This window comes from Amia ocellicauda, chromosome 21, assembly GCF_036373705.1.
Source record: "Amia ocellicauda isolate fAmiCal2 chromosome 21, fAmiCal2.hap1, whole genome shotgun sequence".
NCBI lineage: Eukaryota > Metazoa > Chordata > Actinopteri > Amiiformes > Amiidae > Amia > Amia ocellicauda.
In genome coordinates, this window is record NC_089870.1 from 4265668 (window position 1) to 4282011 (window position 16344).

The window sequence follows — 16344 nt, forward strand, 5'->3', positions numbered from 1 at the left end:
AACAAACACCCTAATTCACTTGTAGGGGGCACCTGGATTTGAAGCAGAGACCTCTTGATCTGCAGTCAAATGCTCTACCACTGAGCTATACCCCCTCCACTTATAGAACACAAGCTCACATGTATTAATGAAGATGAATATCAAAAGCCCTGCGTGAGGAACCAACATTATGAACGCCATTCACTACCATCAAACGAAAAGGCAACTTACTGTGTAAAGAACCTCATTTTACTCATAATAGCATGTTTTCGTAGGGGGCTCCTGGATTTGAAGCAGAGACCTCTTGATCTGCAGTAAAACGCGCCACCACTGAGCTACACTCTGTTCGATTGCAATAGAAACATTCTCATTAGATAACGAAGGCAGAGCTGGAAACCCTCCCACATCTAAGAAATCACATTGGTGCAATCTTGACCAAAAATAAATTGCAACCAGCAGATTGAAGACATACATGGAAAAAACATCTTGTATCACTTTTAGTGTGAACCTGAATTTGAAGCAGAGACCTCTTGATCTGCAGTTAAATTCTCTACCATTGAGCTAAACAATGCTCGTAAACATATCCTAATTAAGACGAACATCAAAAGACACGTGATGGAATTACATCACAAAAACCATCCACTTCCATTGAAGATGAAGCAATTCACAATTTGAAGAAGCACATTCTACTCATTACAGCATGTTTCCATAGGTGGCACCTGGAATTGAAGCATAGACCTCTTGCTCTGCAGTAAAATGCTGTATGAATGAGCTATTTACTCTGTTCAATTGCAAATGAAACATTTTCATTATATAACAAAGGCAGAACTGGAAACCCTCCTTTATCTAAGGAATCACTATGGTGCAATTTTGATCAACAATAATAAGGAACCCGCAGATTGCAGATATACATTGAACAAACACCCTGTTTCTCTTTTAAGGGGCACCTGGTTTTGGACCAGTGACCACTTGATCTGTTATGAAATACTCCACCATTGAGCTATAGTTCATTGAATTGTAAAATAAAGATTGTCATTCAATAACAAAGGCTGAGCTGGAAACCCTGCCATATCTAAGGAATGACTTTGGTGCAATCTTGACCAAGAATAAAAGGTAACCAACAGATTGAAGATACACATTGAACAAACACCCAATTTCTCTTGTAGGGGGCACCTGGATTTGAACCAGAGACCTCTTGCTCTGCAGAAAAATGATGTATGAATGAGATATTCACTCTGTTCAATTGCAAATGAAACATTCTCATTATATAACAAAAGCAGAACTGGAAACCCTCCTTTATCTAAGGAATCACTATGGTGCAATTTTGATCAACAATAATAAGGAACCCGCAGATTGCAGATATACATTGAACAAACACCCTGTTTCTCTTTTAAGGGGCACCTGGTATTGGACCAGTGACCACTTGATCTGTTGTGAAATACTCCACCATTGAGCTATAGTGCATTGAATTGTAAAATAAAGATTGTCATTCAATAACAAAGGCTGAGCTGGAAACCCTGCCATATCTAAGGAATGACTTTGGTGCAATCTTGACCAAGAATAAAATGTAAGCAACAGATTGAAGATACACCCTAATTCTCTTGTAGGGGGCAACTGGATTTGAACCAGAGACCTCTTGATCTGCAGTCAAATGCTCTACCACTGAGCTATACCCCCTCCACTTGTAGAACACACGCTCACATGTATTAATGAAGATGAATATCAAAAGCCCTGCTTGAGGAACCTGCATTATGAACGCCATTCACTACCATCAAACGAAAAGGCAACTTACTGTTTAAAGAACCTCATTTTACTCATAACAGCATGTTTTCGTAGGGGGCTCCTGGATTTGAAGCAGAGACCTCTTGATCTGCAGTAAAACGCGCCACCACTGAGCTACACTCTGTTCGATTGCAATAGAAACATTCTCATTAGATAACGAAGGCAGAGCTGGAAACCCTCCCACATCTAAGAAATCACAATGGTGCAATCTTGACCAAAAATAAATTGCAACCAGCAGATTGAAGACATACATGGAAAAAACATCTTGTATCACTTTTAGTGTGAACCTGAATTTGAAGCAGAGACCTCTTGATCTGCAGTTAAATTCTCCACCATTGAGCTAAACAATGCTCGTAAACATATCCTAATTAAGACGAACATCAAAAGACACGTGATGGAATTACATCACAAAAACCATCCACTTCCATTGAAGATAAAGCAATTCACAATTTGAAGTAGCACATTCTACTCATTACAGCATGTTTCCATAGGTGGCACCTGGAATTGAAGCATAGACCTCTTGCTCTGCAGTAAAATGCTGTATGAATGAGCTATTTACTCTGTTCAATTGCAAATGAAACATTTTCATTATATAACAAAGACAGAACTGGAAACCCTCCTTTATCTAAGGAATCACTATGGTGCAATTTTGATCAACAATAATAAGGAACCCGCAGATTGCAGATATACATTGAACAAACACCCTGTTTCTCTTTTAAGGGGCACCTGGTTTTGGACCAGTGACCACTTGATCTGTTATGAAATACTCCACCATTGAGCTATAGTTCATTGAATTGTAAAATAAAGATTGTCATTCAATAACAAAGGCTGAGCTGGAAACCCTGCCATATCTAAGGAATGACTTTGGTGCAATCTTGACCAAGAATAAAAGGTAACCAACAGATTGAAGATACACATTGAACAAACACCCAATTTCTCTTGTAGAGGGCACCTGGATTTGAACCAGAGACCTCTTGCTCTGCAGAAAAATGATGTATGAATGAGATATTCACTCTGTTCAATTGCAAATGAAACATTCTCATTATATAACAAAAGCAGAACTGGAAACCCTCCTTTATCTAAGGAATCACTATGGTGCAATTTTGATCAACAATAATAAGGAACCCGCAGATTGCAGATATACATTGAACAAACACCCTGTTTCTCATTTAAGGGGCACCTGGTTTTGGACCAGTGACCACTTGATCTGTTGTGAAATACTCCACCATTGAGCTATAGTGCATTGAATTGTAAAATAATGATTGTCATTAAAAAACAAAGGCAGAGCTGGAAAACCTGCCATATCTAAGGAATGACTTTGGTGCAATCTTGACCAAGAATAAAATGTAAGCAACAGATTGAAGATACACCCTAATTCTCTTGTAGGGGGCAACTGGATTTGAACCAGAGACCTCTTGATCTGCAGTCAAATGCTCTACCACTGAGCTATACCCCCTCCACCTGTAGAACACACGCTCACATGTATTAATGAAGATGAATATCAAAAGCCCTGCGTGAGGAACCAACATTATGAATGCCATTCACTACCATCAAACGAAAAGGCAACTTACTGTTTAAAGAACCTCATTTTACTCATAACAGCATGTTTTCGTAGGGGGCTCCTGGATTTGAAGCAGAGACCTCTTGATCTGCAGTAAAACGCGCCACCACTGAGCTACACTCTGTTCGATTGCAATAGAAACATTCTCATTAGATAACGAAGGCAGAGCTGGAAACCCTCCCACATCTAAGAAATCACAATGGTGCAATCTTGACCAAAAATAAATTGCAACCAGCAGATTGAAGACATACATGGAAAAAACATCTTGTATCACTTTTAGTGTGAACCTGAATTTGAAGCAGAGACCTCTTGATCTGCAGTTAAATTCTCCACCATTGAGCTAAACAATGCTCGTAAACATATCCTAATTAAGACGAACATCAAAAGACACGTGATGGAATTACATCACAAAAACCATCCACTTCCATTGAAGATAAAGCAATTCACAATTTGAAGAAGCACATTCTACTCATTACAGCATGTTTCCATAGGTGGCACCTGGAATTGAAGCATAGACCTCTTGCTCTGCAGTAAAATGCTGTATGAATGAGCTATTTACTCTGTTCAATTGCAAATGAAACATTTTCATTATATAACAAAGGCAGAACTGGAAACCCTCCTTTATCTAAGGAATCACTATGGTGCAATTTTGATCAACAATAATAAGGAACCCGCAGATTGCAGATATACATTGAACAAACACCCTGTTTCTCTTTTAAGGGGCACCTGGTTTTGGACCAGTGACCACTTGATCTGTTATGAAATACTCCACCATTGAGCTATAGTTCATTGAATTGTAAAATAAAGATTGTCATTCAATAACAAAGGCTGAGCTGGAAACCCTGCCATATCTAAGGAATGACTTTGGTGCAATCTTGACCAAGAATAAAAGGTAACCAACAGATTGAAGATACACATTGAACAAACACCCAATTTCTCTTGTAGAGGGCACCTGGATTTGAACCAGAGACCTCTTGCTCTGCAGAAAAATGATGTATGAATGAGATATTCACTCTGTTCAATTGCAAATGAAACATTCTCATTATATAACAAAAGCAGAACTGGAAACCCTCCTTTATCTAAGGAATCACTATGGTGCAGTTTTGATCAACAATAATAAGGAACCCGCAGATTGCAGATATACATTGAACAAACACCCTGTTTCTCATTTAAGGGGCACCTGGTTTTGGACCAGTGACCACTTGATCTGTTGTGAAATACTCCACCATTGAGCTATAGTGCATTGAATTGTAAAATAATGATTGTCATTAAAAAACAAAGGCAGAGCTGGAAAACCTGCCATATCTAAGGAATGACTTTGGTGCAATCTTGACCAAGAATAAAATGTAAGCAACAGATTGAAGATACACCCTAATTCTCTTGTAGGGGGCAACTGGATTTGAACCAGAGACCTCTTGATCTGCAGTCAAATGCTCTACCACTGAGCTATACCCCCTCCACCTGTAGAACACACGCTCACATGTATTAATGAAGATGAATATCAAAAGCCCTGCGTGAGGAACCAACATTATGAATGCCATTCACTACCATCAAACGAAAAGGCAACTTACTGTTTAAAGAACCTCATTTTACTCATAACAGCATGTTTTCGTAGGGGGCTCCTGGATTTGAAGCAGAGACCTCTTGATCTGCAGTAAAACGCGCCACCACTGAGCTACACTCTGTTCGATTGCAATAGAAACATTCTCATTAGATAACGAAGGCAGAGCTGGAAACCCTCCCACATCTAAGAAATCACATTGGTGCAATCTTGACCAAAAATAAATTGCAACCAGCAGATTGAAGACATACATGGAAAAAACATCTTGTATCACTTTTAGTGTGAACCTGAATTTGAAGCAGAGACCTCTTGATCTGCAGTTAAATTCTCTTCCATTGAGCTAAACAATGCTCGTAAACATATCCTAATTAAGACGAACATCAAAAGACACGTGATGGAATTACATCACAAAAACCATCCACTTCCATTGAAGATAAAGCAATTCACAATTTGAAGAAGCACATTCTACTCATTACAGCATGTTTCCATAGGTGGCACCTGGAATTGAAGCATAGACCTCTTGCTCTGCAGTAAAATGCTGTATGAATGAGCTATTTACTCTGTTCAATTGCAAATGAAACATTTTCATTATATAACAAAGGCAGAACTGGAAACCCTCCTTTATCTAAGGAATCACTATGGTGCAATTTTGATCAACAATAATAAGGAACCCGCAGATTGCAGATATACATTGAACAAACACCCTGTTTCTCTTTTAAGGGGCACCTGGTTTTGGACCAGTGACCACTTGATCTGTTGTGAAATACTCCACCATTGAGCTAAAGTGCATTGAATTGTAAAATAAAGATTGTCATTCAATAACAAAGGCTGAGCTGGAAACCCTGCCATATCTAAGGAATGACTTTGGTGCAATCTTGACCAAGAATAAAAGGTAACCAACAGATTGAAGATACACATTGAACAAACACCCAATTTCTCTTGTAGAGGGCACCTGGATTAGAACCAGAGACCTCTTGCTCTGCAGAAAAATGATGTATGAATGACATATTCACTCTGCTCAATTGCAAATGAAACATTCTCATTATATAACAAAAGCAGAACTGGAAACCCTCCTTTATCTAAGGAATCACTATGGTGCAATTTTGATCAACAATAATAGGCAACCCGCAGATTGCAGATATACATTGAACAAACACCCTGTTTCTCTTTTAAGGGGCACCTGGTTTTGGACCAGTGACCACTTGATCTGTTGTGAAATACTCCACCATTGAGCTATTGTGCATTGAATTGTAAAATAAAGATTGTCATTCAATAACAAAGGCTGAGCTGGAAACCCTGCCATATCTAAGGAATGACTTTGGTGCAATCTTGACCAAGAATAAAATGTAAGCAACAGATTGAAGATACACCCTAATTCTCTTGTAGGGGGCAACTGGATTTGAACCAGAGACCTCTTGATCTGCAGTCAAATGCTCTACCACTGAGCTATACCCCCTCCACTTGTAGAACACATGCTCACATGTATTAATGAAGATGAATATCAAAAGCCCTGCTTGAGGAACCTACATTATGAACGCCATTCACTACCATCAAACGAAAAGGCAACTTACTGTTTAAAGAACCTCATTTTACTCATAACAGCATGTTTTCGTAGGGGGCTCCTGGATTTGAAGCAGAGACCTCTTGATCTGCAGTAAAACGCGCCACCACTGAGCTACACTCTGTTCGATTGCAATAGAAACATTCTCATTAGATAACGAAGGCAGAGCTGGAAACCCTCCCACATCTAAGAAATCACATTGGTGCAATCTTGACCAAAAATAAATTGCAACCAGCAGATTGAAGACATACATGGAAAAAACATCTTGTATCACTTTTAGTGTGAACCTGAATTTGAAGCAGAGACCTCTTGATCTGCAGTTAAATTCTCTACCATTGAGCTAAACAATGCTCGTAAACATATCCTAATTAAGACGAACATCAAAAGACACGTGATGGAATTACATCACAAAAACCATCCACTTCCATTGAAGATAAAGCAATTCACAATTTGAAGAAGCACATTCTACTCATTACAGCATGTTTCCATAGGTGGCACCTGGAATTGAAGCATAGACCTCTTGCTCTGCAGTAAAATGCTGTATGAATGAGCTATTTACTCTGTTCAATTGCAAATGAAACATTTTCATTATATAACAAAGGCAGAACTGGAAACCCTCCTTTATCTAAGGAATCACTATGGTGCAATTTTGATCAACAATAATAAGGAACCCGCAGATTGCAGATATACATTGAACAAACACCCTGTTTCTCTTTTAAGGGGCACCTGGTTTTGGACCAGTGACCACTTGATCTGTTATGAAATACTCCACCATTGAGCTATAGTTCATTGAATTGTAAAATAAAGATTGTCATTCAATAACAAAGGCTGAGCTGGAAACCCTGCCATATCTAAGGAATGACTTTGGTGCAATCTTGACCAAGAATAAAAGGTAACCAACAGATTGAAGATACACATTGAACAAACACCCAATTTCTCTTGTAGAGGGCACCTGGATTTGAACCAGAGACCTCTTGCTCTGCAGAAAAATGATGTATGAATGAGATATTCACTCTGTTCAATTGCAAATGAAACATTCTCATTATATAACAAAAGCAGAACTGGAAACCCTCCTTTATCTAAGGAATCACTATGGTGCAATTTTGATCAACAATAATAAGGAACCCGCAGATTGCAGATATACATTGAACAAACATCCTGTTTCTCTTTTAAGGGGCACCTGGTTTTGGACCAGTGACCACTTGATCTGTTGTGAAATACTCCACCATTGAGCTATTGTGCATTGAATTGTAAAATAAAGATTGTCATTCAATAACAAAGGCTGAGCTGGAAACCCTGCCATATCTAAGGAATGACTTTGGTGCAATCTTGACCAAGAATAAAAGGTAACCAACAGATTGAAGATACACATTGAACAAACACCCAATTTCTCTTGTAGAGGGCACCTGGATTTGAACCAGAGACCTCTTGCTCTGCAGAAAAATGATGAATGAGTGAGATATTCACTCTGTTCAATTGCAAATGAAACATTCTCATTATATAACAAAAGCAGAACTGGAAACCCTCCTTTATCTAAGGAATCACTATGGTGCAATTTTGATCAACAATAATAAGGAACCCGCAGATTGCAGACATACATTGAACAAACACCCTGTTTCTCTTTTAAGGGGCACCTGGTTTTGGACCAGTGACCACTTGATCTGTTGTGAAATACTCCACCATTGAGCTATAGTGCATTGAATTGTAAAATAATGATTGTCATTAAATAACAAAGGCAGAGCTGGAAACCCTGCCATATCTAAGGAATGACTTTGGTGCAATCTTGACCAAGAATAAAATGTAAGCAACAGATTGAAGATACACCCTAATTCTCTTGTAGGGGGCAATTGGATTTGAACCAGAGACCTCTTGATCTGCAGTCAAAAGCTCTACCACTGAGCTATACCCCCTCCACCTGTAGAACACACGCTCACATGTATTAATGAAGATGAATATCAAAAGCCCTGCGTGAGGAACCAACATTATGAATGCCATTCACTACCATCAAACGAAAAGGCAACTTACTGTTTAAAGAACCTCATTTTACTCATAACAGCATGTTTTCGTAGGGGGCTCCTGGATTTGAAGCAGAGACCTCTTGATCTGCAGTAAAACGCGCCACCACTGAGCTACACTCTGTTCGATTGCAATAGAAACATTCTCATTAGATAACGAAGGCAGAGCTGGAAACCCTCCCACATCTAAGAAATCACATTGGTGCAATCTTGACCAAAAATAAATTGCAACCAGCAGATTGAAGACATACATGGAAAAAACATCTTGTATCACTTTTAGTGTGAACCTGAATTTGAAGCAGAGACCTCTTGATCTGCAGTTAAATTCTCTACCATTGAGCTAAACAATGCTCGTAAACATATCCTAATTAAGACGAACATCAAAAGACACGTGATGGAATTACATCACAAAAACCATCCACTTCCATTGAAGATAAAGCAATTCACAATTTGAAGAAGCACATTCTACTCATTACAGCATGTTTCCATAGGTGGCACCTGGAATTGAAGCATAGACCTCTTGCTCTGCAGTAAAATGCTGTATGAATGAGCTATTTACTCTGTTCAATTGCAAATGAAACATTTTCATTATATAACAAAGGCAGAACTGGAAACCCTCCTTTATCTAAGGAATCACTATGGTGCAATTTTGATCAACAATAATAAGGAACCCGCAGATTGCAGATATACATTGAACAAACACCCTGTTTCTCTTTTAAGGGGCACCTGGTTTTGGACCAGTGACCACTTGATCTGTTGTGAAATACTCCACCATTGAGCTATAGTGCATTGAATTGTAAAATAAAGATTGTCATTCAATAACAAAGGCTGAGCTGGAAACCCTGCCATATCTAAGGAATGACTTTGGTGCAATCTTGACCAAGAATAAAAGGTAACCAACAGATTGAAGATACACATTGAACAAACACCCAATTTCTCTTGTAGAGGGCACCTGGATTTGAACCAGAGACCTCTTGCTCTGCAGAAAAATGATGAATGAGTGAGATATTCACTCTGTTCAATTGCAAATGAAACATTCTCATTATATAACAAAAGCAGAACTGGAAACCCTCCTTTATCTAAGGAATCACTATGGTGCAATTTTGATCAACAATAATAAGGAACCCGCAGATTGCAGACATACATTGAACAAACACCCTGTTTCTCTTTTAAGGGGCACCTGGTTTTGGACCAGTGACCACTTGATCTGTTGTGAAATACTCCACCATTGAGCTATAGTGCATTGAATTGTAAAATAATGATTGTCATTAAATAACAAAGGGAGAGCTGGAAACCCTGCCATATCTAAGGAATGACTTTGGTGCAATCTTGACCAAGAATAAAATGTAAGCAACAGATTGAAGATACACCCTAATTGTCTTGTAGGGGGCAACTGGATTTGAACCAGAGACCTCTTGATCTGCAGTCAAATGCTCTACCACTGAGCTATACCCCCTCCACCTGTAGAACACACGCTCACATGTATTAATGAAGATGAATATCAAAAGCCCTGCGTGAGGAACCAACATTATGAATGCCATTCACTACCATCAAACGAAAAGGCAACTTACTGTTTAAAGAACCTCATTTTACTCATAACAGCATGTTTTCGTAGGGGGCTCCTGGATTTGAAGCAGAGACCTCTTGATCTGCAGTAAAACGCGCCACCACTGAGCTACACTCTGTTCGATTGCAATAGAAACATTCTCATTAGATAACGAAGGCAGAGCTGGAAACCCTCCCACATCTAAGAAATCACATTGGTGCAATCTTGACCAAAAATAAATTGCAACCAGCAGATTGAAGACATACATGGAAAAAACATCTTGTATCACTTTTAGTGTGAACCTGAATTTGAAGCAGAGACCTCTTGATCTGCAGTTAAATTCTCTACCATTGAGCTAAACAATGCTCGTAAACATATCCGAATTAAGACGAACATCAAAAGACACGTGATGGAATTACATCACAAAAACCATCCACTTCCATTGAAGATAAAGCAATTCACAATTTGAAGAAGCACATTCTACTCATTACAGCATGTTTCCATAGGTGGCACCTGGAATTGAAGCATAGACCTCTTGCTCTGCAGTAAAATGCTGTATGAATGAGCTATTTACTCTGTTCAATTGCAAATGAAACATTTTCATTATATAACAAAGGCAGAACTGGAAACCCTCCTTTATCTAAGGAATCACTATGGTGCAATTTTGATCAACAATAATAAGGAACCCGCAGATTGCAGATATACATTGAACAAACACCCTGTTTCTCTTTTAAGGGGCACCTGGTTTTGGACCAGTGACCACTTGATCTGTTGTGAAATACTCCACCATTGAGCTATAGTGCATTGAATTGTAAAATAAAGATTGTCATTCAATAACAAAGGCTGAGCTGGAAACCCTGCCATATCTAAGGAATGACTTTGGTGCAATCTTGACCAAGAATAAAAGGTAACCAACAGATTGAAGATACACATTGAACAAACACCCAATTTCTCTTGTAGAGGGCACCTGGATTTGAACCAGAGACCTCTTGCTCTGCAGAAAAATGATGAATGAGTGAGATATTCACTCTGTTCAATTGCAAATGAAACATTCTCATTATATAACAAAAGCAGAACTGGAAACCCTCCTTTATCTAAGGAATCACTATGGTGCAATTTTGATCAACAATAATAAGGAACCCGCAGATTGCAGACATACATTGAACAAACACCCTGTTTCTCTTTTAAGGGGCACCTGGTTTTGGACCAGTGACCACTTGATCTGTTGTGAAATACTCCACCATTGAGCTATAGTGCATTGAATTGTAAAATAATGATTGTCATTAAATAACAAAGGCAGAGCTGGAAACCCTGCCATATCTAAGGAATGACTTTGGTGCAATCTTGACCAAGAATAAAATGTAAGCAACAGATTGAAGATACACCCTAATTCTCTTGTAGGGGGCAACTGGATTTGAACCAGAGACCTCTTGATCTGCAGTCAAATGCTCTACCACTGAGCTATACCCCCTCCACCTGTAGAACACACGCTCACATGTATTAATGAAGATGAATATCAAAAGCCCTGCGTGAGGAACCAACATTATGAATGCCATTCACTACCATCAAACGAAAAGGCAACTTACTGTTTAAAGAACCTCATTTTACTCATAACAGCATGTTTTCGTAGGGGGCTCCTGGATTTGAAGCAGAGACCTCTTGATCTGCAGTAAAACGCGCCACCACTGAGCTACACTCTGTTCGATTGCAATAGAAACATTCTCATTAGATAACGAAGGCAGAGCTGGAAACCCTCCCACATCTAAGAAATTACATTGGTGCAATCTTGACCAAAAATAAATTACAACCAGCAGATTGAAGACATACATGGAAAAAACATCTTGTATCACTTTTAGTGTGAACCTGAATTTGAAGCAGAGACCTCTTGATCTGCAGTTAAATTCTCTACCATTGAGCTAAACAATGCTCGTAAACATATCCTAATTAAGACGAACATCAAAAGACACGTGATGGAATTACATCACAAAAACCATCCACTTCCATTGAAGATAAAGCAATTCACAATTTGAAGAAGCACATTCTACTCATTACAGCATGTTTCCATAGGTGGCACCTGGAATTGAAGCATAGACCTCTTGCTCTGCAGTAAAATGCTGTATGAATGAGCTATTTACTCTGTTCAATTGCAAATGAAACATTTTCATTATATAACAAAGGCAGAACTGGAAACCCTCCTTTATCTAAGGAATCACTATGGTGCAATTTTGATCAACAATAATAAGGAACCCGCAGATTGCAGATATACATTGAACAAACACCCTGTTTCTCTTTTAAGGGGCACCTGGTTTTGGACCAGTGACCACTTGATCTGTTATGAAATACTCCACCATTGAGCTATAGTTCATTGAATTGTAAAATAAAGATTGTCATTCAATAACAAAGGCTGAGCTGGAAACCCTGCCATATCTAAGGAATGACTTTGGTGCAATCTTGACCAAGAATAAAAGGTAACCAACAGATTGAAGATACACATTGAACAAACACCCAATTTCTCTTGTAGAGGGCACCTGGATTTGAACCAGAGACCTCTTGCTCTGCAGAAAAATGATGTATGAATGAGATATTCACTCTGTTCAATTGCAAATGAAACATTCTCATTATATAACAAAAGCAGAACTGGAAACCCTCCTTTATCTAAGGAATCACTATGGTGCAATTTTGATCAACAATAATAAGGAACCCGCAGATTGCAGATATACATTGAACAAACACCCTGTATCTCTTTTAAGGGGCACCTGGTTTTGGACCAGTGACCACTTGATCTGTTGTGAAATACTCCACCATTGAGCTATAGTGCATTGAATTGTAAAATAAAGATTGTCATTCAATAACAAAGGCTGAGCTGGAAACCCTGCCATATCTAAGGAATGACTTTGGTGCAATCTTGACCAAGAAAAAAAGGTAACCAACAGATTGAAGATACACATTGAACAAACACCCAATTTCTCTTGTAGAGGGCACCTGGATTTGAACCAGAGACCTCTTGCTCTGCAGAAAAATGATGAATGAGTGAGATATTCACTCTGTTCAATTGCAAATGAAACATTCTCATTATATAACAAAAGCAGAACTGGAAACCCTCCTTTATCTAAGGAATCACTATGGTGCAATTTTGATCAACAATAATAAGGAACCCGCAGATTGCAGACATACATTGAACAAACACCCTGTTTCTCTTTTAAGGGGCACCTGGTTTTGGACCAGTGACCACTTGATCTGTTGTGAAATACTCCACCATTGAGCTATAGTGCATTGAATTGTAAAATAATGATTGTCATTAAATAACAAAGGCAGAGCTGGAAACCCTGCCATATCTAAGGAATGACTTTGGTGCAATCTTGACAAAGAATAAAATGTAAGCAACAGATTGAAGATACACCCTAATTCTCTTGTAGGGGGCAACTGGATTTGAACCAGAGACCTCTTGATCTGCAGTCAAATGCTCTACCACTGAGCTATACCCCCTCCACCTGTAGAACACACCCTCACATGTATTAATGAAGATGAATATCAAAAGCCCTGCGTGAGGAACCAACATTATGAATGCCATTCACTACCATCAAACGAAAAGGCAACTTACTGTTTAAAGAACCTCATTTTACTCATAACAGCATGTTTTCGTAGGGGGCTCCTGGATTTGAAGCAGAGACCTCTTGATCTGCAGTAAAACGCGCCACCACTGAGCTACACTCTGTTCGATTGCAATAGAAACATTCTCATTAGATAACGAAGGCAGAGCTGGAAACCCTCCCACATCTAAGAAATCACATTGGTGCAATCTTGACCAAAAATAAATTGCAACCAGCAGATTGAAGACATACATGGAAAAAACATCTTGTATCACTTTTAGTGTGAACCTGAATTTGAAGCAGAGACCTCTTGATCTGCAGTTAAAATCTCTACCATTGAGCTAAACAATGCTCGTAAACATATCCTAATTAAGACGAACATCAAAAGACACGTGATGGAATTACATCACAAAAACCATCCACTTCCATTGAAGATAAAGCAATTCACAATTTGAAGAAGCACATTCTACTCATTACAGCATGTTTCCATAGGTGGCACCTGGAATTGAAGCATAGACCTCTTGCTCTGCAGTAAAATGCTGTATGAATGAGCTATTTACTCTGTTCAATTGCAAATGAAACATTTTCATTATATAACAAAGGCAGAACTGGAAACCCTCCTTTATCTAAGGAATCACTATGGTGCAATTTTGATCAACAATAATAAGGAACCCGCAGATTGCAGATATACATTGAACAAACACCCTGTTTCTCTTTTAAGGGGCACCTGGTTTTGGACCAGTGACCACTTGATCTGTTGTGAAATACTCCACCATTGAGCTAAAGTGCATTGAATTGTAAAATAAAGATTGTCATACAATAACAAAGGCTGAGCTGGAAACCCTGCCATATCTAAGGAATGACTTTGGTGCAATCTTGACCAAGAATAAAAGGTAACCAACAGATTGAAGATACACATTGAACAAACACCCAATTTCTCTTGTAGAGGGCACCTGGATTTGAACCAGAGACCTCTTGCTCTGCAGAAAAATGATGTATGAATGAGATATTCACTCTGTTCAATTGCAAATGAAACATTCTCATTATATAACAAAAGCAGAACTGGAAACCCTCCTTTATCTAAGGAATCACTATGGTGCAATTTTGATCAACAATAATAAGGAACCCGCAGATTGCAGACATACATTGAACAAACACCCTGTTTCTCTTTTAAGGGGCACCTGGTTTTGGACCAGTGACCACTTGATCTGTTGTGAAATACTCCACCATTGAGCTATAGTGCATTGAATTGTAAAATAATGATTGTCATTAAATAACAAAGGCAGAGCTGGAAACCCTGCCATATCTAAGGAATGACTTTGGTGCAATCTTGACAAAGAATAAAATGTAAGCAACAGATTGAAGATACACCCTAATTCTCTTGTAGGGGGCAACTGGATTTGAACCAGAGACCTCTTGATCTGCAGTCAAATGCTCTACCACTGAGCTATACCCCCTCCACCTGTAGAACACACCCTCACATGTATTAATGAAGATGAATATCAAAAGCCCTGCGTGAGGAACCAACATTATGAATGCCATTCACTACCATCAAACGAAAAGGCAACTTACTGTTTAAAGAACCTCATTTTACTCATAACAGCATGTTTTCGTAGGGGGCTCCTGGATTTGAAGCAGAGACCTCTTGATCTGCAGTAAAACGCGCCACCACTGAGCTACACTCTGTTCGATTGCAATAGAAACATTCTCATTAGATAACGAAGGCAGAGCTGGAAACCCTCCCACATCTAAGAAATCACATTGGTGCAATCTTGACCAAAAATAAATTGCAACCAGCAGATTGAAGACATACATGGAAAAAACATCTTGTATCACTTTTAGTGTGAACCTGAATTTGAAGCAGAGACCTCTTGATCTGCAGTTAAATTCTCTACCATTGAGCTAAACAATGCTCGTAAACATATCCTAATTAAGACGAACATCAAAAGACACGTGATGGAATTACATCACAAAAACCATCCACTTCCATTGAAGATAAAGCAATTCACAATTTGAAGAAGCACATTCTACTCATTACAGCATGTTTCCATAGGTGGCACCTGGAATTGAAGCATAGACCTCTTGCTCTGCAGTAAAATGCTGTATGAATGAGCTATTTACTCTGTTCAATTGCAAATGAAACATTTTCATTATATAACAAAGGCAGAACTGGAAACCCTCCTTTATCTAAGGAATCACTATGGTGCAATTTTGATCAACAATAATAAGGAACCCGCAGATTGCAGATATACATTGAACAAACACCCTGTTTCTCTTTTAAGGGGCACCTGGTTTTGGACCAGTGACCACTTGATCTGTTGTGAAATACTCCACCATTGAGCTAAAGTGCATTGAATTGTAAAATAAAGATTGTCATACAATAACAAAGGCTGAGCTGGAAACCCTGCCATATCTAAGGAATGACTTTGGTGCAATCTTGACCAAGAATAAAAGGTAACCAACAGATTGAAGATACACATTGAACAAACACCCAATTTCTCTTGTAGAGGGCACCTGGATTTGAACCAGAGACCTCTTGCTCTGCAGAAAAATGATGTATGAATGAGATATTCACTCTGTTCAATTGCAAATGAAACATTCTCATTATATAACAAAAGCAGAACTGGAAACCCTCCTTTATCTAAGGAATCACTATGGTGCAATTTTGATCAACAATAATAAGGAACCCGCAGATTGCAGATATACATTGAACAAACACCCTGTTTCTCTTTTAAGGGGCACCTGGTTT

The 16344-nt window shown here is 38.8% G+C and overlaps 10 non-coding genes across 10 annotated transcripts; all 10 read right to left on the bottom strand.

Moving 5' to 3' along the window:
* Positions 1 to 23: 23 nt before the first annotated feature.
* On the bottom strand, positions 24 to 95 carry trnac-gca (transfer RNA cysteine (anticodon GCA)). Its single transcript has one exon. It is a non-coding gene; the product is annotated as a tRNA-Cys (tRNA).
* Positions 96 to 1584: 1489 nt separating this feature from the next.
* On the bottom strand, positions 1585 to 1656 carry trnac-gca (transfer RNA cysteine (anticodon GCA)). The gene has a single exon. It is a non-coding gene; the product is annotated as a tRNA-Cys (tRNA).
* Positions 1657 to 3145: 1489 nt separating this feature from the next.
* On the bottom strand, positions 3146 to 3217 carry trnac-gca (transfer RNA cysteine (anticodon GCA)). Its single transcript has one exon. It is a non-coding gene; the product is annotated as a tRNA-Cys (tRNA).
* Positions 3218 to 4706: 1489 nt separating this feature from the next.
* trnac-gca (transfer RNA cysteine (anticodon GCA)) lies at positions 4707 to 4778 on the bottom strand. Its single transcript has one exon. It is a non-coding gene; the product is annotated as a tRNA-Cys (tRNA).
* A 1489-nt stretch (positions 4779 to 6267) lies between these two features.
* On the bottom strand, positions 6268 to 6339 carry trnac-gca (transfer RNA cysteine (anticodon GCA)). The gene has a single exon. It is a non-coding gene; the product is annotated as a tRNA-Cys (tRNA).
* A 1943-nt stretch (positions 6340 to 8282) lies between these two features.
* On the bottom strand, positions 8283 to 8354 carry trnac-gca (transfer RNA cysteine (anticodon GCA)). The gene has a single exon. It is a non-coding gene; the product is annotated as a tRNA-Cys (tRNA).
* A 1489-nt stretch (positions 8355 to 9843) lies between these two features.
* Positions 9844 to 9915, bottom strand: trnac-gca (transfer RNA cysteine (anticodon GCA)). Its single transcript has one exon. It is a non-coding gene; the product is annotated as a tRNA-Cys (tRNA).
* Positions 9916 to 11404: 1489 nt separating this feature from the next.
* On the bottom strand, positions 11405 to 11476 carry trnac-gca (transfer RNA cysteine (anticodon GCA)). The gene has a single exon. It is a non-coding gene; the product is annotated as a tRNA-Cys (tRNA).
* A 1943-nt stretch (positions 11477 to 13419) lies between these two features.
* On the bottom strand, positions 13420 to 13491 carry trnac-gca (transfer RNA cysteine (anticodon GCA)). The gene has a single exon. It is a non-coding gene; the product is annotated as a tRNA-Cys (tRNA).
* Positions 13492 to 14980: 1489 nt separating this feature from the next.
* On the bottom strand, positions 14981 to 15052 carry trnac-gca (transfer RNA cysteine (anticodon GCA)). Its single transcript has one exon. It is a non-coding gene; the product is annotated as a tRNA-Cys (tRNA).
* Positions 15053 to 16344: the final 1292 nt, after the last annotated feature.